Here is a 27,883-nt window from a genome sequence, read left to right as displayed (position 1 = left end):
AAGAGTTCACCGCCGTGTTCCTGGCAAACTCAGCCCAAGGCAGGAGGTCAACCCAATTGTCTTGGTGATCGGAGACATAGCAACGAAGGAATTGCTCCAAGGCCTGATTGGATCGTTCTGCGGCCCCATTGGACTGAGGGTGGTAGGCCGAGGAGAAGGAGAGATGAATCCCCAACTGGGAGCAAAAGGCGCGCCAGAACCTGGACACAAACTGACTCCCCCGATCCGACACAATCTCCTTAGGCAAACCGTGCAACCGGAAGACCTCCCTGGCAAAAATCGTGGCCAACTCTTGTGCAGAGGGTAACTTCTTGAGAGGAACACAGTGGCACATTTTGGAAAACCGATCCACAATCATGAGAATGACCGTATGGCCTCGGGATGCAGGGAGGTCCACAATGAAATCCATCCCCAGGTGTGACCATGGGCGCTCCCCGGTGGCTATGGGTTGCAGAAGGCCCAACGGAAGGTGCCGAGGGGACTTACTCTGGGCACAAACGGAGCATGCCGCTACATATGCGGCGATGTCGGAACGTAGGGAAGGCCACCAGAACAGACGTGAAACAGCCCAGGACAGCTGATTCTTTCCAGGATGCCCCGCGGTCTTGGAGTTATGGTAGGTTCGCAACAACCGAGTGCGCAACTCCTCAGGCACAAAACATCTGCCGTTGGGTCTCCCAGAGGGAGCACCAGATTGAGCCGCCAAAATCTGCTCACCCAGGGGAGAGGTCAGGCTGGTGCGAATGGCGGCCAGGATCTGATTCGGAGGTATGACCGAAGTCGGAATCGACTCCTCCCTGGACAGCTCGGAGTACTGCCGTGATAAGGCATCCGCCCTGATGTTCTTGGAACCGGGTAGGTAGGAGACCACGTAATTAAAACGTGACAAGAACAGAGCCCATCTGGCCTGACGTGGTGTCAATCTCTTGGCCTCAGAAAGGTAGGTCAGATTCTTGTGGTCCGTCAGGATGAGAACCGGAACCACCGAACCCTCGAGCAAGTGCCTCCATTCTTTAAGGGCCTGCACGATGGCCAATAACTCCCTGTCACCAATCTGATAGTTGCACTCCGCGGAAGACAGTTTCCGGGAGTAAAACCCACAAGGAAGCAGAGGACCCTCTGGTGTTCTACGCTGAGACAGAAGGGCGCCTACTCCCGTCTCAGACGCGTCCACCTCGAGGACAAAGGGCAACCCAGGGTTGGGATGCGACAGAATCGGAGCCGACACAAAGGCGGACTTTAGGGCCTCAAAAGCTCGGATGGCCTCGAGCGGCCAGACCTGGGAATTACTGCCCTTCCTGGTCAGATCCGTGAGAGGCTTGGCCAGCATGGAAAAGTCCCTGATGAACTTCCGATAATAATTGGCGAAGCCCAAAAAGCGCTGCAGGGAACGAAGACCACTGGGCTGGGGCCACTGTAAGACAGCCGAAACCTTCTCAGGATCCATGGAGAACCCCTCAGCGGAAATGATGTAACCTAAGAAGGTTACCTGGGATCGGTGAAATTCGCATTTCTCAAGCTTACCGAACAGCTTGTTCTCTCGTAACCGTTGCAACACTCGTCTGACATCCAGAATGTGGGCCTCCATGGATTCAGAATATACCAAGATGTCATCCAAATAGACTACCACACACTGCTGCAACAGGTCACGGAAAACATCGTTGATGAATTCCTGAAAGACTGCGGGCGCATTGCACAACCCAAAGGGCATAACCAAGGATTCGTAATGACCGGTCCTGGTGTTAAACGCGGTCTTCCACTCATCGCCCGCCTTGATCCTTACCAGGTTATATGCCGCCCTCAGGTCGAGTTTGGTAAAGACCGTGGCCCCTTTAAGGCGATCGAACAGCTCGGAAATCAAGGGTATCGGGTAAGCGTTCTTGATCGTGATGCGATTGAGACCCCTGTAATCGATGCAAGGCCTCAACTCACCGCCCTTCTTTTTCACAAAGAAAAATCCAGCCCCTGCCGGGGACGAAGATTTGCGAATGTGTCCGCGTGAAAGCGCCTCCCTCACGTACTCCTCCATGGCCTCATTCTCCGCTACCGACAGTGGATAGACTTTGCCACGAGGAGGAACGGCACCAGATTGTAACTCTATGGCACAATCGTATGGGCGGTGCGGAGGTAGGGCAACCGCGCGCACCTTATCGAATACATCCCGGTACTCCTCGTATTCAGGAGGCAACAGAGAGTCCGAGGAAGTACACAGCAACTTGACAGACCCATGGATGCAACTAGCCCCACACTGCGGTGACCACGAGAGGATCTCGACCGATCTCCAATCGAAAGTCGGATTATGCTTCTGGAGCCAGGGGTACCCCAAGACCACCGAGTAGTGTGGAGACGAAATAACCTGGAGGCAGACCGACTCTCTGTGAACGGCACCAATGGCTATCCCCACTGGAAGGGTCTCATGAGTCACGTGTGGCGGCAGAAGGGGTCTGCCGTCTATCGCCTCAAGAGCCAGTGGGGAACCTCGAGCCTGCAGAGGAATGGAATTGGCGGCAGCGAACACACTATCAATGAACAAACCACCAGCACCAGAGTCCACCAACGCCTGGGTCGTCACCGAGCCCCCGACCCAGGAGAGGACAACAGTGATCAGTGGTTTGTCAACACGGGAAACCGGGGACGAGGAGACTCCACCCAAGATCTGCCCCCGACAGGATCTCAGGGTACGAGCGTTTCCCGGACGGTTCGGACATGCCAACCGAAAATGCCCACCGAGACCACAGTACATGCATCGGCCCTCGCGTCTCCGGAGTGCCCTCTCCCCCTCGGACAGGCGAGCAAACTCCAGCTGCATGGGTTCACCCCCAGACAAGTCATCCCCAGGAGGCGTGGGAGGAGAGGGAGGCACGGGTGGGACAGCAAACGTAGGCACCAATCTGTTAGAAGACCTCCGCAGGTTCTCCTTAAAGGAAGGTCTCTCCCTGAGTCTGGTGTCAATCAAAATCAGGAAAGAAATAAGAGACTCGAGCTCAACTGGTAGGTCCTTAGCTGCAACCTCATCCTTCAAGGCATCCGAGAGACCATGAGAGAAAGCAGCGACCAGAGCCTCATTATTCCAGCCCACCTCTGCTGCCAGGGTACGAAACTCAATGGCGTATTCAGCTACGGATCGTGAACCCTGTCTGATGGACATAAGGAGCTTCGCAGCAGAGGCAGCACGAGCCGGCACATCGAATACCTTCCGAAGAGAAGCAACAAAACCGGAAAACTCGGCAACCACCGGATTGTTGTTCTCCCATAAAGGACTGGCCCAGGCCAAGGCCTTGTCCGAGAGCAGCGAGATCAAGAAGCCCACCTTTGATCTCTCAGTGGGAAAGGCATGTGGCAGCAACTCGAAATAAATGCCCACCTGGTTAAGGAAACCTCGGCACTGAGTTGGCTCTCCCCCAAAGCGCTGTGGAAGAGGGGCAGAACCGGTCATACCCCGAAACACCGCAGGCGCAACAACAGGTGTCGGGGTAGACTCTGGCGCAACAACCGGAGCGGCAGTAGGAGCGGGCCCAGGAGCGACAACCGACCCATCGGCAACGGGAGCGAAATGAGCCGTGCGTTCAAGCAGGGTTTGCAACGCCACAGCGAACCGACCCAACAGGTGATCCTGCTGATCAAGTCTGGCAACCAGCGTGGGTAGCGAGGATGGCCCTGTACCGTCAGAATTCATGGCTTGGTCCTAATGTCACGGAACCATGAACCAGACGTACAACAAGAGATAAGTGAAAATAAGAAGGCTTTATTGAAAATAAAGCTGTAAAGCAAAAGTCCAAACGGATGGTGAAACCGAGCAGAGTCTTTGCGAAGCCAGAGGTCAGGAACCAGAAGGGTAGTCAGACGAAGCCAGGATCAGGAACCAGCAGGGTAGTCAGACGAAGCCAGGATCAGGAACCAGCAGGGTAGTCAGACGAAGCCAGGATCAGGAACCAGCAGGGTAGTCAGACGAAGCCAGGATCAGGAACCAGAAGCAGCAGCAGTCTTAGAAGCATGTGAACACAAGAGGACCAAGCAAGGAACTGAAGCCACAGACCTCCTATATATATGAGCTAGGCATCCAGCTCCTCCCAGGGGAAGGAGGAGCCGCAGGGTGGAAGGCTACAAGAAACCCAGGACCCAAGATGGCCGCCAGCACATGTCAAACGAAGGAGAGCAGCAAGCAGGTAAGACCATGACAGGTGCGGGGACGCCATCAATAATCCTAAACCTCAATTGTGCAACGCTGTGTCTACATCTATAAAAATGTTCCGGGACTGGAAGTTCACCTTCCAAATTTTCAGACGCAACCTCCATCCTAGTAAACAATTTCCGGATGGAGTACCTATGCTAGTTAATCCTCAATTTGCAGGCCTGTGTGGTCTCACCCACATAGATGAGACCACACGGGCACTGCAGTGTATAGATCACAAATTCAGAGGAACACGTAAAAAACCTTTTATATCATACTTCTTCCCAGTATGTGGATGGAAAAAGGTTTGTCCCTTCAGTATATTATTGCAGTTGCAACAATTGAGGCAAGGGTAGCACCCCTTTCTGGAGATGCATGACTTAACAGGCCTCTGCAGAAAAGAATGTACTAGCTGATCGCCCAGATTCTTAGATCTCCTATAGGACATGAGCGGTGGTGTCTGGAACTCCACAATATCTGGGAAAGAGCGTGTCAAGATTTGCCAATTTCGTCTGAGAGTTCCCGCTATTTGATTACTCAGAACCGAATGCGTGGACACAAAAGGTAATCTTTTGTTCTCCTTTTTCGTTCTGGTCGTGGTCAACAATTGAGTCCGTGTATGTTGCCTGACGTTGTCAAGATGTCTCCTAACCAGTCTCCTAGGGTATTGTCTGGCTATGAACTTAGAGCTCATTGCCTGCAATCTGTCATCTACTTTTTTGTCATCCGAGATGATACGTCTAACCCTAAGAAGTTGGCTATATGGGAGAGAACTCAGCATGTTTTTAGGATGGGCACTATCAAAGCGCAACATATTGTTTTTGTCCGTTGGTTTAACAAAAATGTCTGTTTGGAGACCCCTCTCAGTCACATAGACTAATGTGTCTAGAAATTGCATAGAGTGTGGCGAGTCCACCCTAGTGAATTTCAATTGCATATGGACACTGTTGATATAGTCATGAAACTGACCTAATTCAACGTCCGTCCCTGTCCATATGAGGAAGATGTCGTCTATATACCTCATCCACCCGGTCACAAATTGGAACAGGGTGGATGGGTATATAGACGTCTCCTCCACATATGTCATATAGATGTTGGCATATGTCGGGGCCATATTAGACCCCATGGCGGTCCCACGATTTTGAATGTAGAACCTATCGTCAAAACTGAAATAGTTATTAGTCAACAGGATCTCCAACAGTGAGCTGACAAATTCACATAATTCCGCGGGGTAGTCAGTGTGACGCAAGGCCCACTGAACGGCCTCCAACCCCTTTTCATGTTCAATGCAAGTGTACAGACTGGTGACATCAAATGACACCAGTCTGTCACTCGCACCGAATGTCAACTGCTGGACCCTGCTGAGAAACTCAGTCGTGTCCCTCACATACGACTTTGCTCCTGTAGCCGACGTCCTCAGCAATTTGTCGATAAACATAGCCGCAGGGGCAAAAACCGAATCTATGCCCACCACTATGGGGCGTCCAGGTGGATTACATAGATCCTTGTGGATCTTTGGTAAGACATACAGGGTTGGTGTAACTGGATGTTTTTCTATCAAATAACTGTGGAGTTTTACATCAATGATGTTGTTAGCATAAGCGTTATCTACCAGTATTTTTATTCTCTTCATCACTCCGAATTTCGGGTCACCATTGACCTGTCTATACACTTCTGTGTCTTGCAGTTGTTTCTCTATTTCAGCAATGTACTTAGTAGTGTTCATTACTACAATTGCCCCTCCCTTGTCGGCTGCTTTGATCGTTAATTCTTTGCGCCGACTAAGGGAGGTCAATGCAGCTTTTTCTTCCCTGGTCAGGTTAGACTTTGAGACATCATCATTCTGTCGTCTCAACTTGGTAACGTCTGACCGGACAAGGGATATAAAAGTATCTATTGCCTTATGATATATCGGGGGTTGAAAATCACTTTTGATGTGTAACCCCAAGCCAGTCAAGGTTAAAATACTGTGTTCAGTCTCCTCAGAGGCCGAAGGAGGTAATCCATCCCTAGGTCTCTGAGACTGATCATTGAAGAAAACTCTCAGCTTGATACGCCTAAAAAAATGCAATAAATAAATTTCATTTTGGAACCAATCAACCGTAGAAGTAGGGCAAAAAGAAAGTCCCTTATTCAAAACTCTTAGTTCCAACTCAGTCAAATCATAAGAGGAAATATTTACCACCAATTGAGTCCCATTCATTGTGTCAACTTCTGTGCACCCCTCCTCCCCTGCTGTTGCACAGGAGTTTTGGTTCCCACTGGTGGTTTGGTTGATCGTGTTGAGCGAGCATTCCTGAAAGTTCCTTCTATATTGGCGGTGTTTGCGTCCACCCCTCCGTCTTCTCCTGTACCCTTTGGTAGTCCCGATCCTAAAAAATCAATCTCGTTGCCACGTTCTGTGGAAGAATCCGTGTCCGTGAGATCTGTGCGTCGTCCTCTTGGTCTTTGGAACCTGCGGGTCTTCTGTGATCTGAATTTGTTGATCTCGGGCTGTACCCTCTTATAGATATTGCCCTTGGCATAATCCTCCTCATCTCTAGACCACTTTTGTCTTTTGGTCTCCTCAATGTTTAAACGGTATTTGTGCAAATCCCCTTTAATCTGTTCAAGAAATTTATCATAATCCTGAATATTAGTGATCGATTTAAGTCGCTCCTCCTGTTCCTGGACCCTTGTGTTGATCCTCATTGTATCCTTTTGTAGGAATTCCATATTTAATAGCATAATGTCCATGGAAAATCGATTTGCTATCTCCATGAATTTATCAAGAAATTCCTGATTCTCAGGGAACAGAATTGGCCTGAGGTGAGTCCTCAGACCCCGGGGTATGCGACTTACCCTATAATATTCTCTTAGGGTTAGGAGATGCAATTCTGTGTTGATGAGCTGTTTTCTCTCATTTACCAGCCTGCGTTTGATGGAATCAGCAGTCGGTTGGCTCCCTCCCCCTCATCGCCACTCAGGATGTGAGTAATTTGTTCACTTGAATAAACAGAGCTGTTTGGTGTAGCCATTATGCTAATGCCGCTCAAATCCATGAAAAATATATATAGAGAAAAAATTATTTTTTCAATCCATGGACAGTGTGCAAGTCCTCAGGCCCATGCAGATCACAAAAAAATGTAAGGTAGGACAGCACCACTTACTTGAATACACTCAAGCAGCTTTGCGGCGGTGCTCGTGGCGTCAGGTCTCGGCCTCAGAGACCCCCAATGTACCAGTAAAAAATGAAGAAGGTCACGGCACTCCAGAAGCAGATTCAATGTGTTTTAATCCACCAGATATTCAGCAGCAACGTTTCGACAACAGTCTTTATCAAGCTACATATAAGTTTACAAGTGACTCACATTACATATATATAGGGGTACTAATTCATACCAATACATCAGTGGGTGTGCTTCCACCAATAGACCCACCTCCTCTCAGGTATAAACAATCATATAATCAATCCCACCACAGTGTAAATTAATATAGGGCTTACCCAGCATTCATACTTGGGCTGTTGATCCGTAGTGTGTCCATGGTGAGCGGCGTCTTCCGCATGCAACTGCGGCTGCGCGAATGTTAGAACGAGATTCCCATACCTCACATGATCGGCAATGCAGTCATATAATCAATGACGTTACTTCCGGTCACCTGACTGGTGACGCATCCAAGCGTCTAGTCACTGCTATGGTAACCCCAGGTCCTACAGTGAAAGCATACAAATCTCATCCAGCCACTCTCTTCATCCAGCATAACAAATCCGTGCAACTGCATATCTAGACGTCGGTCACCACGGTCACCACGGACACATCAACCGGGGGTTGATGTTGCTTAAGGGAAATATAAGAACCATGTTGTCCGAGTAGAACGCCACTATTACAGACTAACAATAATACGCACCAAATCGAAGATAAAAATCGATTTTAGAGGGAAATTGTTAGCAAACATTCTTTCCTGTATATTTACTTATATATAAAGTGCAAGTGCTGCCAAAAATTACAAGGAAGGGGCACTCTGATACCACCTGTATATCACATAAAGGAGGGCCTCATTCACATTGTGGTACAATTGTTCCGGTAGTTGGACTCCTACTACTCATAAAGCCTATACACTAAGTGAAAGAGCTTCTAAAAATTCCAAGTATACCCTTTATTACACATAAAGGAGGGCATCATACACTCTTGAAAAATAATGATTGATGGCCTGCTGGTGACCATCAAAAACATTAGGAGCAAGGGCCGGCTGGTGACCCTCTAAAACATTACGGGCGAGGGCCTGTTGCTGAGCTGACCATCTAAAACATTAGGGGTGAGGGTCTGCTGCAGAGCTGACTCTCTAAAAGATTAAATGCAAGGGCCTCCAGGTGAGCTGACCCTCTAAAAGATTGTAGGTGAGGGCCTGCTGGTGAGATGACCCTCTAAAACATTATATGCGAGGGACTGCAGGTGTGCTGACCCTCTAAAAAAGATTGTAGATGAGGGCCTGCTGCTGAGCTGACCCTCTAAAACATTACATGCGAGGGCCTGCAGGTGAGCTGACCCTCTAAAATATTGTAGCTGAGGGCCTGCTGGTGAGCTGACCCTCTAAAACATTAAATGCGAGGGCTTGCAGGTGATCTGGCCCTCTAAAAGATTGTAAGTGAGGGCCTGCTGGTGTGCTGACCCTCTAAAACATTAAATGTGAGGGCTTGCAGGTGATCTGGCCCTCTAATAGATTGTAAGTGAGGGCCTGCTGGTGTGCTGACCCTCTAAAACATTAGGAGCGAGGGCAGACTAATAAGCATGTTGATATGATGGAGGAGGAGGATAAGAGAAAAGGAAGATTGAACTATATACCCTTTTTTGTGGTGGAAGGGGTGCATCGGAATACAGTGTATTCAGTACATTATAAAAAAACACTTTTAAAGTGCCTTTATGTTCAGCAGCTTTCCTCTGGTGGAGTAGAGAAGTCTGGGGCAATCCAGGCCTTGTTCATTTTTATAAGAGTCAACCTGTCAGCATTTTCAGTTGACAGGCGGGTGCGCTTATCAATTATTATGCCCCCAGCAGCACTAAATACTCGTTCTGACAAAACGCTGGCGGCAGGGCAGGCCAGCACCTCCCAGGCGTAGTTCGCCAGTTCGTGCCACGTATCCAGCTTGGACACCCAATAGTTGTAAGGCACAGATGGATCATTGAGGACGCTGACACGGTCTGCTACATACTCCTTCACCATCTTCCAAAATTTTTCCCTTCTTGTCACACTAGGCCGCACATCAGGGTGAGGTTGCTGGTGGGGTGTCATGAAACTGTCCCAGGCTTTGCAGAGTGTTGCCCTGCCTCTGTTGGAACTTCTGGGTGTTCCCCTTGTCTCCCCTCCTCGGTTGCCCAAGGAACTACGTACTCTGCCACCAGCGTTGTAAGCTGGAAATTTTTGGAGCAATTTTTCCACAAGGACCTTCTGGTATTGCACCATTTTGCTCGTCCTCTCCACCACAGGAATGAGAGATGAGAAATTTATTTGTAGCGGGGGTCGAGAAGGGTGAACAACCAGTAATCTGTGTTGTCCAGAATGCGTAAAACGCGTGGGTCACGGGAAAGGCTGCCTAACATAAAAGCCATGTGTGCCAGAGTCCCAACAGGCAAGACCGCTGTCGTCATCAGGAGGATGACTTTCAATCTCTTCATCCTCTTTCTCCTCTTCTGCCCATCCACGCTGAACAGATGGAATTAAACTTCCATGGGTACTACAATCTGTATCGAAGGCCTTGAGCAGCGAGCATTTGAGTAGACACAGAAGTGGGATGGTGACGCTGATAATAGCGTTATCGCCGCTCACCATCTGTGTTGATTCCTCAAAGTTTCCTAAAACGTTACAGAGGTCAGACATCCATGCCCACTCCTCGCTTGCGAAGAGTGAAAGCTCACTGGAAAGGTGATGACCTGGTTGGCAGCTGGTATTCCACTACTGCCCTCTGCTGCTCACAACGCCTGGCCAACATGTGGAACGTCGATTTCCAGCGCGTGCTCACTTCACACAACAGTCGGTGAGCTGGCAATTGTAAGCGTTGCTGCAGCGTTGTCAGACCCGCAGAAGCTTTCGATGACTTGCGGAAATGTGCACACACATGTCGCCCCTTCACCAGTAGCTCAGGTAAATTTGGGTAGGTTTTGAGAAACCGCTGAACCACTAAGTGGAACACGTGGGCTAGGCATGGGATTTGTGAGCTTGCCGATCTCCAAAGCCGCAACCAAGTTATGGCCATTTTCAAACACAACCATGCCTGTTTCTAGGTTGAGTGGCGAGAACCACAGCTCAGTCTGGTCTCTTATCCCCTGCCACAGCTCTGCGGCGGTGTGCTGTTTGTCACCTAAGCAGATCAGCTTAAGCACGGCCTGTTGACGCTTCCCCACTTCAGTGCCACACTGCTTCCAGCAGAGGAGGAGAAGTGGGGGTTGGAGCCACTAACGTAGTTGGTGGCGGAAAACCTGATAGAATTTGGGCCCACAATCCGTGGCTTCGGTAGCACATGTGCCATCCCAGGGTGCGACTCACTCCCGGCCTCCACATAGTTCACCCAGTGTGCCGTCAGGGAAATGTAGTGTCCCTGGCCGAAAGCACTTGTCTATGTGTCATTTATTAAGTGGACCTTCCTAGTAACTGCGTTGGTCAGGGCATGGGTGATGTTACGGGACACATGCTGGTGTAAGGCGGGCACGGCACACCATGAAAAATAGTGGCGGCTGGGGACTGTGTAACGAGGGACGGCCACCGACATTAGGCTGCAGAAGGCCTCAGTGTTCACAAGCCTAAATGGCAACATTTCCAGGGCCAGTAATTTGGAAGTTGCGCATTTAGTGCTATAGCCTGTGGGTGGGTGGCTGGGTATTTGTGCTTGCATTCAAATGCCTGGGGTAAGGACATTTGTATGCTGCGCTGGGATACGGAAGTGGATGTGGTCGCTGATGCTGCTTGCGAAGGTCCAGGTGCAGGGCAGGAAGCATCCGGGCCTGCACCTTCGACAGGGGATTGGCCAGCACGTAACACAGGGGAAGAGGAGGCAGTGGTGTGAGTGTGGTATCACTTGTTCAGACTTTCCATGGTGGGAGGAAGGAGGATCAGGATGAGGATTGTTTTGACCAGACTCTTGGCTACTGAGTCTGGACTTGGTGGAAGACAGAGTGGTGCTTAACCGACTGGAAGCATTATCTGCTGCAATCCAACCGACCACCTGGTCGCACTGCTCTGACATCGAGAGCTTTGTCCTGCAAACTGGGACATCAAGCTAGGTATTGTGAATGATTGATTGTTTTTCTTGTGCTCTGGCAGCAGGCACAGTTTCAACGCGCCCAGGGCCACGGCCTCTGCGTGCACCATCAGCATCACGGCTACTCCCCTGTCCCTTACTGATCGCCTTCTTCATATTAAATGTTATGTATGCTTGAAAGTATGTCCCACGTACAGTAGCGTAGGATTTTTAAGTGTACAGTCAAGTCCATAAATATTGGGACATTGACACAATTCTAACATTTTTGGCTCTGTGAACCACCACAATGGATTTGAAATGAAACGAACAAGATGTGCTTTAACTGCAGACTGTCAGCTTTAATTTGAGGGTATTTACATCCCAATCAGGTGAACGGTGTAGGAATTACAACAGTTTGCATATGTGCCTCCCACTTGTTAATGGACCACAAGTAATGGGACAGAATAATAATCATAAAACAAACTTTCACTTTTTAATACTTGGTTGCAAATCCTTTGCAGTCAATCACAGACTGAAGTCTGGAAAGCAAAGACATCACCAGATGCTGAGTTTCATCCCTGGTGATGCTCTGCCAGGCCTCTACTGCAACTGTCTTCAGTTCCTGCTTTTTCTTGGGGCATTTTCCCTTCAGTTTTGTCTTCAGCAAGTGAAATGCATGCTCAATCGGATTCAGGTCAGGTGATTGACTTGGCCATTGCATAACATTCCACTTCTTTCCCTTAAAAAACTCTTTGGTTGCTCTTGCAGTATGCTTTTGGTCATTGTCCATCTGCATTGTGAAGCGCCGTCCAATGAGTTCTGAAGCATTTGGCTGAATATGAGCAGATAATATTGCCCGAAACACTTCAGAATTAATCCTGCTGCTTTTGTCAGCAGTCACATCATCAATAAATACAAGAGAACCAGTTCCATTGGCAGCTATACATGCCCGTGCCATGACACTATCACCACCATGCTTCACTGATGAGGTGGTATGCTTAGGATTATAAGCAGTTCCTTTCCTTCTCCATATTCTTCTCTTCCCTTCACTCTGGCACAAGTTGATCTTGGTCTCATCTGTCCATAGGATGTTGTTCCAGAACTGTGAAGGCTTTTTTAGATGTCATTTGGCAAACTCTAATCTGGCCTTCCTGTTTTTGAGGCTCACCAATGGTTTACATCTTGTGGTGAACCCTCTGTATTCACTCTGGTGAAGTCTTCTCTTGATTGCTGACTTTGACATACATACAGCTACCTACTGGAGAGTGTTCTTGATCTGACCAACTGCTGTGAAGGGTGTTTTTTTCACCAGGGAAATAATTCACACAGTTGTTTTCCGTGGTCTTCCGGGTCTTTTGGTGTTGCTGAGCTCACCGGTGCATTCCTTCTTTTTAAGATTGTTCCAAACAGTTGTTTTGGCCACGCCTAATGTTTTTGCTATCTCTCTGATGGGTTTGTTGTGTTTTTTTCATGGCTTGCTTCACTGATAGTGACAGCTCTTTGGATCTCATCTTGAGAGTTGACAGCAACAGATTCCAAATGCAAATAGCACACTTGAAATTAACTCTGGACCTTTTATTTGCTCATTGTAATTGGGATAATGAGAGAATAACACAAATCTGGCCACGGCCAACAGCTCAGAAGCCAATTGTCTCATTACTTTTGGTTCCTTAACAAGTGGTAGCCACATATGCAAACTGTAATTGTAATTCCTACACCATTCACCTGATTTGGATGTAAATACCCTCAAATTAAAGCTGACAGTCTGCGTTAAAGCACATCTTGTTCGTTTCATTTTTAATTAATTGTGGTGGTGTATAGAGCCAAAAAATTTAGAATTGTGTCAATGTCCCAATATTTATGGACCTGGCTGTATATGCAAAAAAATTTAAAAAAAGGTATTTGGGATGTGGAAACGTCACACATGAAATATACCGCAGTTAATGTCAATGCTGTCTCCAGCGGCTAATATAAAATTACAGGGAATGTCACAGGTTTTTTGGATGTGAATGTTACACAGGAGAAATACCTCAGATAATGTCGCTGATGTCAGCAGCGGCTAATATAAAATTACAGGGAATGTCACAGGTATTTGGGATGTGGAAATGTTACACAGGAGAAATTCCTGATATTTCGGATACGCAAACGGTATACAGCAGATGTAGCGCAGGTAATGTAACTGTACGCAGCGGACACCATCTACAGAAAAAGTACACTGGATGTCACAGATATTTTTAGGCTACGCACACATTACACAGAAGATGTACAGTAGCTCAGATAATGTCGCTGTCACCAGCGGCCTAACTATTGCACGCTATTTAGCACAGGATGCGCTAAAAATAGATATTGCTGCCACACACAATAGTCCTTAAAAGGACTTTTGGGTCTCTGACCATTTTTTCCACTTAAACAGACAAACGTGCGTGGAGGAGACCTGAGCATTGCGCTCGAGCACATGCGGTATTCGGCCGAATACCGCCATGTGCCGAGCATCGAGATGCTCGAGCCGTACTGGTGTTCAGCCGAGCATGCTCCATCATGAAACACTTGAAAAATCACACATGATTGTGTGGTCACAACATTTAGTAAAATTCAGAGATATTAGTAATAGGATTAAACATTCTAAGTAGTGTTGAGAAAATCGAAGTTAAATAAGTGGACTTTGATCCAAATTTCAGGAAAAATGTGATACGTCACAAAGCTGAATTTCCTCACGTTTCATGGTAATGAATAACTTTTTCCTGAAATGGCGGTAAATAAACAAAAAAATACATGCCTCATCCATTTGCTCATGGAGAGGCCGTCATGGCCATCAGTGAAGACATCACAGCGTGATAATGTGGTGACTTCATCACGTCAATGCGCAAGATATTATGCACATTTTCTTCAATCAAGATGGCCGCGACGGCCTCTTCATGAGCAAATGGATGAGGTGAGTATGTATTTTTTGGTTTTTAACTCTTTATTAACCCCTGAAAGGCCTGAGGGTACTGTGATCAGCGTTGAATGCAGCATCTGAGGAATTTAATGATGGTAGTGTCATAATCGCCGTTCCCTGTCATTGTTCCCACTACATACAATGGAATGCAATTTGCAACAAGAAATCAAATTTCTTTCTGAACTTTAGCAAAGCTGTCAAATCAAATTTTTGATAACTTCTCTCATCTCTTTAACCATAAAACATGTACATTTTAGTCCCAGCAGAGGATATTACTTAAAAAGATTGCTGCAAAAAGAATTCCTTTGAATTATAAAATTGGATGCCACAGGGATTTGTGTTGAAAAGAGAAATAGACAATAGTGTACATTTGTAATGATGCTGTGATAAAATTTAAGCTTTGTTTGACCAATACATATTTAGGTCAGATGTATCTGAATGTAATTCAATTTTCTGCAAACCTATTATAATATTTTCTTTTGAACATTACATTTTAGGCTACTTTCACACTGGCGTTTTGGCTTTTTGTTTGTGAGATCCGTTCAGAGCTCTCACAAGCGGTCCAAAAAGGATCAGTTTTGCCCTAATGCATTCTGAATGGAAAAGCATCCGCTCAGAATGCATTAGTTTGCCTCCGTTCCGTCTCCATTACACTTTGGAGGCGGACACCAAAATGCTGCTTGCAGCGTATTGGTGTCCAATTGGTGTCCATCTGACGAAACTGAGCCAAACGGATCCGTTCTGACACACAATGTAAGTCAATGGGGACGGATCAGTTTTCTGACACAATTTGGCACAATAGAAAACAGATCCGTCCTCCATTGACATATCTTGGCTAGGTTAAAGATAATACAAATGGATCCGTTCTGAACGGATGCAGACGGTTGTATTATCTGAACGGATCCGTCTGTGCAGAACCATGACGGATCCGCACCAAACGCGAGAGTGAAAGTAGCCTTAGGCTTCTACATTACTCAGATATGTTTCGAGATGTTTTATTATTTTGTATTATATTGTATTCTCCCTTGACAGTCACCTGTGTTTTTAAATAAATGCACATCCAACTGCTAACAAAAAAGTGTCCTTACTATTAAAATAAACGGGTTGTCTCAAGACAGGCAATCCCTTTAATTTTCAAGCTAACTGTCATGCCCAGATGATGTTAATGTTGCTATATCAGGATATACAGTGAAGCTCTGTGTTTGTAAAATTGTCCATCTTTTTTGGTAAATTTAAAGAGGACCTGTCGCCTCCACTTACATGTCTGTTTTAGTAACTACTTGTATTCCCCATGTAATAACAATTCTGGAGTATCTATTCTTATGGCTCTATGTTGGGCCACTCCTTTGTTATTTCTACTAGAAGTTTATGAATGAGTTGCTAGCAGCTTGCAATAAAGGTACAAATGGGTGTTACCAGTTGGGTGGGTGTCTCTGCACAATTTGCACTGATTGGACAGAGTCAGACACACGCTATTTGTAACACCTAGCAATAGCTTTACTGCAGACTGCTGGCAATTTATTTATAACTTCTAGCAGGAATAATACAGGAATGGCACAACACAGTCATAAGAATAGATACTCCAGAATTGTTATTACATGGGTGATTCAAGTAGTTACTAAAACTGACATGTCAGGAAAGGTGACAGGTCCTCTTTAGGGCTCATGCACACGACAGTATTTTGCGTTCAGTATACTGGCCGTTTTTGTAGTTCAGTATGCGGAACATATACTGAACCATTCATTTCAATGGTTCAGCAAAAAATACTGAAGTGTCTCCGTGTGCATTCCGTTTCAGTATTTCAGTATTTCCGTGCCGTGAAAAGATAGAACATGTCCTATTCTTGTCCGCAAATCACGGTGCTTGGCTCCATTCAAGTCAATGGGTCCGCAAAAAAAACGGAACACATACGGAAATGCATCCGTATGTCTTCCGTTTCCGTTCCGTTTTTTGCTGAACCATCTATTGAAAATGTTATGCCCAGCCCAATTTCATCTATGTAATTACTGTATACTGTATATGCCATACGGAAAAACGGAACGGAAAAACGGAACAGAAACGGAAACACAACGGAAACAAAAAACGGAATAACGGATCCGTGAAAAACGGACCACAAAACACTGAAAAAGCCATACGGTCGTGTGCATGAGGCCTTAAACTGAGACAGGTTCTTCAAAGTCCAGTCACATTTTTGGTCTAGTTTGCACTAGATTTCACAATATGTTAGCTTTGTTAAAATATTAGACCATCGTAATTCCAGCCCATATTGCAGTTTTTGTATCATATTGTGTGGTCCAAGGTATCAATCTAATTTTGCAACCATAAGTTAAACTTGCAATAAAATAGAAACCTATTAAATGCTATCTCTAATCAGTATTTTTTTTTAATGTGAAGTTACAAAGGATTCTGTATAGCCACCATTTCCAAGGTTCCGCCATACGCTTTAAACCTAGTTGCACATATAAACTTTATTTTCTCCATGAATGGGAAACATACCCTTTTCTTTTTATATTCTTTGTTCTGATATGAATTAAAAACCTGCTGACCTGTTGTTTCTTGTAAGTTACATATTGTGAGGTAGAATGTGTAATTCCCCTGCTAACAGTGTGGGCCAAATGTTGTTCTGCAAGCACGCTTTCTCAAATCCATGATTTATCAAAAAGGTTAAACACATGCTAGGGGATTAGCCGTAGAAATAAGTACTCTAGACATGTTGTTCAATTATCATGGCAAAGCTGACAACGTCTACTGCAAGGATCTAGAATTGAAAATATACATAATCCAACTGACTTTCAGAAGCCTGTCGTGATGCTCAAGTGAGCGGGAAAAAAAGCATTTTTAAGCCCTTTTTGTGCAAAGTAAAGTGTGACGGAACATTAGTTTATAAGAATGCTTCCTGTAAATAATGCTTCATGCAATAGAAAGGCTACATTTAGTAAAAGTTATGTTGATGACAGTTAGGATGCAGTTGGGATGTATACATCTGGGGACACTATAGAGCAGGGGTGCACAACCCGCGGCCCACGGGCTGCATGCGTCACCCAGACCCATGGTATGCGGCCCCCGTTCTGATGGGTAGAAACACAGCTAATTGTGCGATCAGCTGTGTTTCTTCCTGGAGCACCGCAGAGCAATGAATGACAGCTCCTGCCCCTGCACTGTAGTAGGAGCAGGACGGGTCCTGGATGTTAGTGAGAGCGGAGGAGCCGAGAAAAAGGCAGAAGCTGTTTATCAGCATTTCTGCCTTCTCCTCAATGTGTAGAACCCTGTTATCACATGATCGCCAGGTGTATTAGGGGCAGAGGAGCACAGAGCTGCACAAGCCCCTCTCCTCCCCAGCAGGCTGGTTTTCCCTGTAACTGGGGCTTCTTTGGGTCTTTCAGTAAACTATTGGGAACAAATTATGTGAAAAAAAGTATCTAAGAAAATAAGTTAAATTATATATATAAAAAATTGTAAAACTAAATAAAAAAAGTAAAATACGTGGCAAAAAATAGAAAAAGCGCAAAATAAAAGAGTGTTCACTGTCCACCGTAAGTTTTTTTATGAACCCTTAGGGACATATTATGTGGCAAAAATATATTTAAAAAAGAAGTAATAAACCAATTGTAAAAAAATTTTTTTACAATACAATATTAAAAAAATATAAATAAAAGGAAAAATAAAAAAGTGCACATTTTTTTTAAAAAGAGGGTCATTGTCCCCAAAAGGTCTTTTTAAGCAGAAATATATTAAAAATATATTTAAAAAGTTTAAAAAAAATATACAAAAAAATAAAATAAAGAAAAAAAAAGAAAAAACTTGTGCCGGATAAAAACGGATGAACCTCTTCTGCGGGCGTTGCCAAGGATACTATATAGATGGAGCGTGTATTTAAAATGGCTTTAATACGTCTACGCGTTTCAGGGGTGAATTAACCTTTTCATCAGGACAATATGACATTCACTTGGCCTGTGTAATAGGCCGATGCAATGAGCACCCATCGTTTATTTGTGGCCCCTTGAAATAGAACGATGTGACAGTGCAACTCTCAGACTTTTTTGTCTGAGAGTTGCACTGTCACATCGTTCTATTTCAAGGGGCCACAAATAAACGATGGGTGCTCATTGCATCGGCCTATTACACAGGCCAAGTGCACCCCTGCTATAGAGGCTATCCAGGGGTTGTGCACCCCTGCTATAGAGGCTATCCAGCATAAAGGCAGATTTTTACATACTGGTACTTTGTTTAATGTAAGAGTAATGTTGATACCAACCCAAATATGCTCCAGCAGTAAAAATTACCTTTATTACAAAAACCATATGGTTAATATTATTTTAAAAATTTTTAAGGTTATGTGGGCAGAGGTTAGGTTAGGCAGCAAAGGGTCAAATCCAGAAATCAGGCAGAAGTTGGTATGCTGGCAGATGAACCCTTGCAGAAAACTAGAGAACTGGATTCTGATAGGGGATGGTGCCTTAAGTAACCCAGAGTTGGTTGGGGAAGATTAGGGTGCATGCTCACCTTTTAAGAGCTGGATAGAGCATGTACGAGTGCCTTATCGACCAGACAGAAAGCAAGATGATGGAGAGTAAGGAAGATTAAAACTTAGTATTTTATAATTCCTGACATTTAATTCTAGTTTACATTCCCTTTCTTTCAATCACGATCACTGCTGTATTTCAAGAATGTGAAATGTCAAGAAAAATACTAGAGAAAATGATTTATTTCAGCTTTAGTTTTTTTTTTTAACAAACGGTCACACTATGCCATCATATTTGTTATGCTTAAAAAATATATATAAATTTACACGGCAGATTTGAAAAATGGGGCATCATCCATAAAGGGGCTGTCTCACATAAGCAATTGGCATTATCATGTAGAGAAAGTTAATACAAGGCACTTACTAATAATGTATTGTGATTGTCCATGTTGCCTTCTTTGCTGACTTGTGTTTCTGAGCTAGCACAGAGCCTGATGGATTAGCCAATATTCTGTCCCCTGATCAGCTGACAGGCTGCCTGCAGATCATTGTGGACAAGCTCACCTGCCTGGGCCCCATTCAGGGTTATGTAATCCTCTGGCTTCTTCCTTCTTGCCCTTCTTCCCTGTAAAAGTAAAATGGCAAGCACAGTTTTGGGTGATTCGCCCGATTTCAAATCGTCATATCTTAAGCTTTGTTTAGCTGAATAATTTGATTGAAATTTTTGACAAATCAAATTCCTTTCCAAATTTATTTAGAATTCATTGTTGTATAGGTTGGCATATTCATACTTTATTGCCACAGTAAAATTGTTATTAAAGCAGGTGGCAATGGCAATCAAGCCATTTTAAAGGGAATCTATTGACTGAGGGCAGCAAACACTGATAACAGATACCCCGAGCAAAACACTGGGTCATTTGCTTGAATTCATTAAGCTGTTTTGCGAAAACCTGTATTGAATAGCTCCAGCTGGAGCCTAGTGCTGTGACCCGTTCAATACAGAGTGCTGTGCACACTAAGGAGCTCTCCTATTCCTGATCTCCTAGCTTCATGGCCTCTTTTTTACTGATTAACTTCATTTGTTTTGTATTGCAATCAGTGGCAAGGTAACGGGGGGACCTAGGAGCTCATAACCATAAGGACCCCTACTCGTATTGATGCTCCACAGCTTAGCTTCATCAATACAGATTTTAGCAATAAGGCTGGGTCTTTTCAAGTAAGTGACCCAGCATTTTGCTCAGGGTATCTGTCACCAGTTTATGCTGCCCTGATTTAGGGAGGCAAACTGGTGGCAGATTAAAATGAAGAATTTAATATAAAATTCAGTTCATATCATAGAAATACTGGATCACTTTCTAATGACAGTATCTGACATTCTGCAGAAAGAGCAAGAAAATGTTAGTCATTAGAAAGTAATAACTTATCTGATTTTTTAGCATTTTGACAAATGACGGGGAAAAGAGTATTAACTTTATTACAGTGAATTTTCTAGGAGCAAAATATAAACTTAAAGGAGCTCCTGCCTAAAAAGTTATTAACTGTTAAACAACATCTATAGCTACATAAGTTAAGCATGACTAAGGCTCATCAGGTCCATCAAGTGCAAGCTTTCTCAGACCAATATGAGTTGTCTGTGTTCAACCCCTTAAAGACTGGCGCTGTATATGTACGGCAGAAGTCGGGGTTTAAACATGGTTCTGAGTGGGGGTCATAGCCACCACATTTCAGCTGACACCCAGAGGCATTGACCATGATCATCGATAATGCCAATCACAGATATTTAAACCCTCAGATGGCATGGTCAATTGCAACCATAGCATCTAATAGATCTTATCCACCGAACGCTGAACCTCCAGGGCCCAAATGACTCCTCTGTGCTAAGATCAAGGGAACTGTTTGGCTGCTGTGGCAAGCTGCAATAGGAACATATTGAATCTCCGATGGTAATCTATTACAGACTATGGGAGAAATGATCAGCGGATCACATGTTTAAAGGGAACCTGTCATCAACTTTATGCTGACCTCACTGAGGGCAGCATAAATAGTGACAGAAATGCTGATTTCAGCGGTGTGTCACTCATGAGCTAACAGTAAGTAGTTGCTGAGAACCAGCATCATAATCATTGCAGCTCAGGCCTTGAAAAGAGTCAAATCTACTTGAGAAGAGTCAGGGTTATTTATAATCTCCTGCTCTCCCCACCCATCTGCTGATGATTGGCAGTTCTCTCTTAGAGAGAAAGGGAGAGAACTAGGTAGAAGCCTGTCAGTCATCAGCAGGTGGGCAGGGAGAGCAAGAATTCATGAATAACCATGACTCTTCTCAGGTGGCCATGACTCTTTTCCAGGCCCAGTCTGCAATGATTGTGATGTTGGTTCTCGGCAACCATTTACTTTTAACTTTTAATTGACAGACCTGCGCTTGGATCTTTTCACCTCTTTTTGGTCAGACTATGTCTTCAGGTACGTCCCTTGTATAACGTGTCCATCGTTATACCGTTATGCCACATTGTCTATACTAGACCTATGTTACATACTGAGTTTGGACGTTGGTTATTTCTCATCCACTTCATATTTTTTACATAGTTATATTGGGTCTTATACTGTGTGCCTCATATCAAATGGTGGTCATAGCTTATTTTGCAGAGTTTCACACCATAATCCCTTATAGGGGTGGGTGGTGTATATTATTACTACTTTTGTTATAATTTTTCTTGTTTATTTATTAGATTTTTTTTGTCCATTTTTTTGTGAGGCACAGGGTGTAGCCTTTTATCCGGAGACTGTTATCACAGTTCTGCGGAGTAACATGGCTGTCCAATGAGGTTTTGCCCCTCGCTTCTCTGTATATCTTTTTCCATCTTGCTCTTTTTTTCCATATTTTGTATATATTATTGAAATAAAGTTGGTATAATTTTTTGATAATTGGTCCCACAGTTTTTTTTGCCACGACATTGTGTGTTGTCCCAGGTGGAGTGTAGTGCTGTCAGCGTTAGACAGAGAGGTTTTGTAGGTTTATACATTTAAAAGACAGACTGGCCAATCTGCAGATCTGAAATAAAGCTGGGTGTGGTAGTGCCACATTTGTGAGTAGAGTGCTCCAGGGTTACTGAAAGAAAGAGGGACAAAGATTTCACTCCCTTGGCAGGGTTTGAGAAGATTGTGCAGGTTATATAGCCTTGAAGACTTGAATATGCCCACTATAAAGACTTATTAACCCTTTCATGACCAAAGGTCATTGATGCCCCAGTGTCCAGGTCAAAATTTACAAATCTGACATGCGTCACTTTATGTGGTAATAGCTTTGGAACGCTTTTACTTATCTAAGCCATTCTGAGATTGTTTTCTCGTCACACATTGTACTTCATGACAGTCATAAATTTGAGTCAATATATTTCACCTTTATTTATGAAAAAATCCCAAATTTTCCCAAATTTTTTAAAAATTCTCAATTTTCTACATTTCTATTTCTCTGCTTCTAAAACAGAAAGTGATACCTCATAAAATATTTATTACTTAACATTCCCCATATGTATACTTTATGTTGGCATCATTTTGGAAATGCCATTTTTTTTTTTTAGGACGTTACAAGGCTTAGAAGTTTGGAAGCAATTCTTAAAATTTTTAAGAAAATTTCCAAAACCCTCTTTTTAAGGACCAGTTCAGGTCTGAAGTCACTTTGTGGGGCTTACATAGGGGATACCCCCCATAAATGACCCCATTGTAGAAACTACACCCCTCAAGTTACTTAAAACTGATTTTACAAACTTTGTTAACCCTTTAGGTGTTCCACAAGAATTAAAGGAAAATGGAGATGAAATTTCTAAATTTCACTTTTTTGGCAGATTTTCCATTTTATTATTTTTTTTTCTTTAACATATTGAGGGTTAACAGCAAAACAAAACTCAATATTTATTACCCTGATTCTGCAGTTTACAGAAACACCCCACATGTGGTCGTAAACTGATGTAAGGGCAGATGGCAGGGCGCAGAAGGAAAAGAACTCCATATGTTTTTTGGAAGGCAGATTTTACTGGACTGGTTTTAGATGCCATGTCCCATTTAAAGCCCCCCTGATGCACTTCTACAGTAGAAACTCCCAAAAAGTTACCCTATTTTGCAAACTAGGGGATAAGGTGATAGTTTTATTGGTACTATTTTGGGGTACATATGATTTTTAATTGCTCTATGTTAAGTTTTTTGTGAGGCAAGGTAACAAAAAAAGTGCTGTTTTGGCACCGTTTGGTCATCTTTAATTTTCTACAAGATTCATCCGACATGGTATATCATGTGCTATTTTTATAGAGCAGGTTGTTACGGACGCAGTGATATCAAATATGTCAACTTTTTTTGTTTGTTTGTTTCAGTTTTACATAATAAGGCATTTTTTAAAAAGAAATTATGTTTTTGTGTGTCTATTTTCTGAACGCCATATGTTTTTTTATTTTTCTACCGATCATCTTGTGCAGGAACTCGTTTTTTGCAGAAAGAGTTGAGGTTTTTATTGGTACCATTTTTGGGTACATATGATTTTTGATCATTCATTATTACACTTTATGGAGCAAGGTGACCAAAAAATTGGCTGTTTTGGAACAGTTTTTTTTTTTACAGCGTTCATCTGAGGAATTAGGTCATGTGACAGTTTTATAGAGCAGATCGTTACGGACGTGGCAATACCCAATATGTATACTTTTTCTTATTTATTTAAGTTTTACACAATAATAGCATTTCTGAAACCAAAAAAATTATGTTTTAGTGTCTCCATAGTCTGAGAGCCATAGCTTTTTTATTTTTTGGGCGATTGTCTTAAATAGGAGCTCATTTTTTGCAGGATGAGGTAACGGTTTGATTGGTACTATTTTGGGGTGTATACGCCTTTTTGATCGCTTGGTGTTGCACTTTTTGTGATGTAAGGTGACAAAAATGGCTGTTTTTTACAGTTTTAATTTTTTGTGGTGTTTATTGGACGGGGTTGATCATGTGATATATTTATAGAGATGGTCGTTACGGACGCGGTGATACCTAATATGTGTGGTTTTTGTTTTGTTTTTTTAATTTTTTTTATAGGAAAAGGCAATTTATTTTTTTAATTTACATTTTTATTTATTAATTTATTTTTACTTTTATTATTTTCACTTTTTTTATCAGTTCCCTCTTGGATCTTGAAGATCCAGTGATGCTGATGGTTGTACTATACTTTGCAATGCTCTTGCATTGCAAAGTATAATACTACCAGATTTTCTATAGGTGGCAACACCGGACGCCTTTGCATGGCAACCATCGATGGTTGAGAGAGAAAGCCTCCTCCCTCTATTAACCCCATGGATGCTGCTGCCACGGCATCTATGGGATTACAGCAGAGTGTCAGCATAGAGCTGACACTCTCTGCTGATGGCGGCGACTCAGGAATGGAGCCACCGCCATCACACACAGCAGGGGGACCACATCGTGGGCAGGGGGCAGCGCTGGAAAAGGAGGGGGGATACGGCCAGCATTGAGAAAGAACAGATCGGGGCAGGATGAATGTATTGGGGGGGGAGGGGGCGGACCGCATCAGGAGCATGCTACATGGATGGGGGGGGCGGGGACCGATGGCAGAGGCAGGGCTCACGGTGGTGGTGGAAGGTTGAAGGCGCACAGGAAGGGGACACATTACCTGATTTCAGGCTCTGATCTGCAGAGCGCAGATCAGAGCCTGAAACCGGCATTTTAACACTGCCGCTCTGATTGGTCCCTTGCCGGCATTACTAGACTGTGTGCTGTCCGTGACAGCACCAGGGCAGGGGCAGAAGCTTTAATCCAGCCGCTTTGCAGCACTTGGATTAAAGAACTGCCATGACGTCTATACACATGGTAGCTGCACGTGGTATCTGCAGCTATCACGTATATAGACGGATTGCGGTCGTGAAGGGGTTAAACATATATAGTGCCTATGCGACCCATCTGCCAATTGCTGCAATATAATGCAGTGAACCTTTTGCACTAAACCCAGGCTCATTATTGCCTCAAGTTTCTGGGAATGCTGTCTTGCACCTTACAGCAACTATTAACAACAAAGGGCACCCCTAAACATCATCAGGTAGAACCCAAACACCAGGGAGTGCCCGAAAACAGTAAAAGGTGCACCCTTCTCATCACTGTGTAGCCCAGGGAGCTACCGAATGGTGAGTAGTACTACTCCCATCCTCCACGCTGCTTTCCCAGGTGGAGCAACTTTTTGCTATTTTTGCATTATTTCATTAGAGTTTTCTTCCATGACATAAGTGTGTCTTATTTCAAAGGCTATATGTAATCCCAAGATCAGGGGTCCCGTTCCCCCATTCTGAGCGGTATGTCAAGTGGCAGGTATAAACTTGGCACAATCAAGTTATGACCTGGAATGCTACATATGCATAGTGTGCAAATCCTCACCATAGAAAGTGTTTACCATGTCCAGAAGCCTTTTATGACTTTTAGAGCTCATGCACATGGCTGTAAGTGCTTTGAAGTCCGCAAATCGCATATCGCATATCGCATTTAATTTCTGTAGAAATGTCTTATCCTTGTCCGCAAAACAAACATGAATAGGTCATGTTCTATTAGTTTTGTGGGGCCGTGGAATAGTGTGTTGTCTGCTTCTTTTGTGTCCCCATTTAAATGAATGGGTCCGCATCCATTCCGCAAAAAATGTGGGTCGGATGCTGACAGAAACTATAGCCACGTGCATGAGCTCTTATATGTAAGGACCTGGTTTACCTGTTTTTATTTTCTGATTGTTTCTTTATGTTTAATATTAATGTGTTCTTATTTTAACTTGCTAGTTTTGGGGTTTTGCAATGTGGTTGCAAAGTTTCCAAATTACAATGTTCCTCCCAGAAAAACTTTATATTGTAACTTAAAGTGGACCATTGTACTTTTCACCTTTGTACAGAATTTTAAATGTTTTCCTTTATTTACAATGTGCTACTCTATTAGAATTATTGCTTCCCTTGCATGTACATTATCATTTAAAATTTTCCTGCAGTTGAGATTATTATAATTCTCTGTAATTATAATTATTGTGTTTGTCCAGGTTGTCGTGAAAATTAATAGACAACAAGCTAAAATTGTATGAGTCATCTTTAAGTTTTAATTCTACATTTTTCTTTAAAGGTGTGGTCCAGCCTTAAAGCTTAGACCCTGAGGTCCTAACCTTTTTCCCTTAACGTAATACTGCACACCTGTCCTTGCTCCAGTCACTGCTGACTTCCCAGCCTCTTCCAGTCCCCAGGGAGTAGCTTAACCACTGTGGAATTTTTTTTTACATTTTTTGTCCAAATAATTTTAATTTTAATGTTAAAAAAAATCCTGTTGATTTTGTACCTAATGCATTGTTTTGTATCACATTTCTACAGTGCTGTTATACTTCAGTTTTTGTCCAAGTGCCGATTTTTTTTCACAAAGTCATCATTGTTTTGCATATTAGCTAACAGTGTATAGTGCCAACAAAAACTGACATATTGTTCTGTGTCCAGCATTTTATAAAGTGCCATTAAACTTGATTCTGTGACCAAGTACAAATTTTGTTTAAAAACGTTTTAAATTTAATTACTCTTGTTAATGATGGTGTGTCTGATGTGTTGTTCTGTATCACATTTATACAGTATTTTTACACTTGACTCTGCCCAACTGCAAAAAAACTAATTCAAATGTAAATAAATCATTCTTTTGCCAATACTGTGCCTAACATATTGTTCTGCGTCACATGTATACATTCCAATTGTACTTCTATGTCCATGTGACAATTCTTTTCCAAATCACAAATTTTAGGGCATATTGTCTAACAGTGTATACCGCCACCAAAAATTGGAATATTGTTTTTGTTTCAGAAATTTATACAGCTCCAATATACTTGACTTTGTATCTAAGTGTAATTAAAATTTTTAAGTGACTCATTGTTTTGCATATTATCTAAGTGTATACTCATCCAAGATTGGTGTATTATTCTGCATCAAGTATTTTTACAGTGCCATTATACTTCATGCAAAAGTCCAGCACCAGGAGTTTAAAACTTGCATTCTTTATTTAAAAAATATATTCTACATTTTTAAAACCTGCATCTGGATCTGCATAACCTTGAAATCACAGGCAATTAAACATTTAGTATTGCCCCCAAGTTGTTTAATAAAAATTCTATCTGTATATCGCCACCAGCTGTTTGTTCCTTTTCTTATTTCTCTGTCCACCTCTCTCCTAAACTGCCACAATCTTCTCTTAGAAGCTGTGACAGTTACAGAGAGAAAGCTGCAACAGAAAGGATACACCCCCTGAGGAGGAAAATACCCTATGAGCTACCAGCCTGACATAAATCTAGCAGAGCAATTGGATCAATGAACAGAGAGATCTCTGAATCCACTGTACATAGTATTGAACTCTATCGAAGTGACAATTTATTTCAAGCAAACTAATGAAAATAGGTTTTCAAAAACTCTATGTATTAGAGTTGTGTGCCTAAACTATTACATATTGTACTAAACTTTGTCCAGTTGATGATTTTTTCAGAAATCTGAATGCCTGCATACCAAATTATCACCAAAACATCACTGTATGAAGCTCTCTGCAAGCTTTTTAGGCAGATAAGACGTGTCCGTTTAGGAAAAAATGTAGATACTGTGGTTCTGCAACACATATGTCGGCATCACTGACTCATGGGAGATAGTCCATTTATCAAAGTATTATACCTGATCTATTGATTGCAATAGTTTAAAAAAATTTAATTAAATTAAATTGTCTTAAAGGGGTTCTGCAGTTTGTTTAAATTGATGAACTGATGATCTATCCTCTGGATAGATCATCAGCATCTGATCGGCGGGGTTCCAACACTCGGGACCCCCGCCGATCAGCTGTTTGAGAAGGCAGCGGCGCTCCAGGAGCACCGCTGCCTTCTCACTGTTTACCGCTGGCCCAGTGACGTCACGACTAGTATCAACTTGCCTGGGCGCGTCTAAGCTCTGTTCACTTGAATGGAGCTTAGCCCCGCCCAGGCCAGTTGATTCTAGTCGTGACGTCACTGGGCCAGCGGTAAACAGTGAGAAGGCTGCGGTGCTCCTGGAGCGCCGCTGCCTTCTCAAACAGCTGATCGGC

The 27,883-nt window shown here is 43.6% G+C and overlaps 1 protein-coding gene and 1 non-coding gene across 2 annotated transcripts in view; one reads left to right on the top strand and one right to left on the bottom strand.

The window, feature by feature from the left end:
• Positions 1-27,883, top strand: part of TMEFF2 (transmembrane protein with EGF like and two follistatin like domains 2) — a 1,600,560-nt gene that overhangs the window by 271,112 nt on the left and 1,301,565 nt on the right. The window lies entirely within an intron of this gene.
• LOC121009103 lies at positions 24,126-24,211 on the bottom strand. Its single transcript, XR_005780698.1, has one exon. It is a non-coding gene; the product is annotated as a small nucleolar RNA SNORD71 (small nucleolar RNA).

Source organism: Bufo bufo, chromosome 7 (genome assembly GCF_905171765.1).
Source record: "Bufo bufo chromosome 7, aBufBuf1.1, whole genome shotgun sequence".
Classification (NCBI taxonomy): Eukaryota; Metazoa; Chordata; class Amphibia; order Anura; family Bufonidae; genus Bufo; species Bufo bufo.
This window is presented reverse-complemented; position numbering and strand designations above follow the sequence as displayed.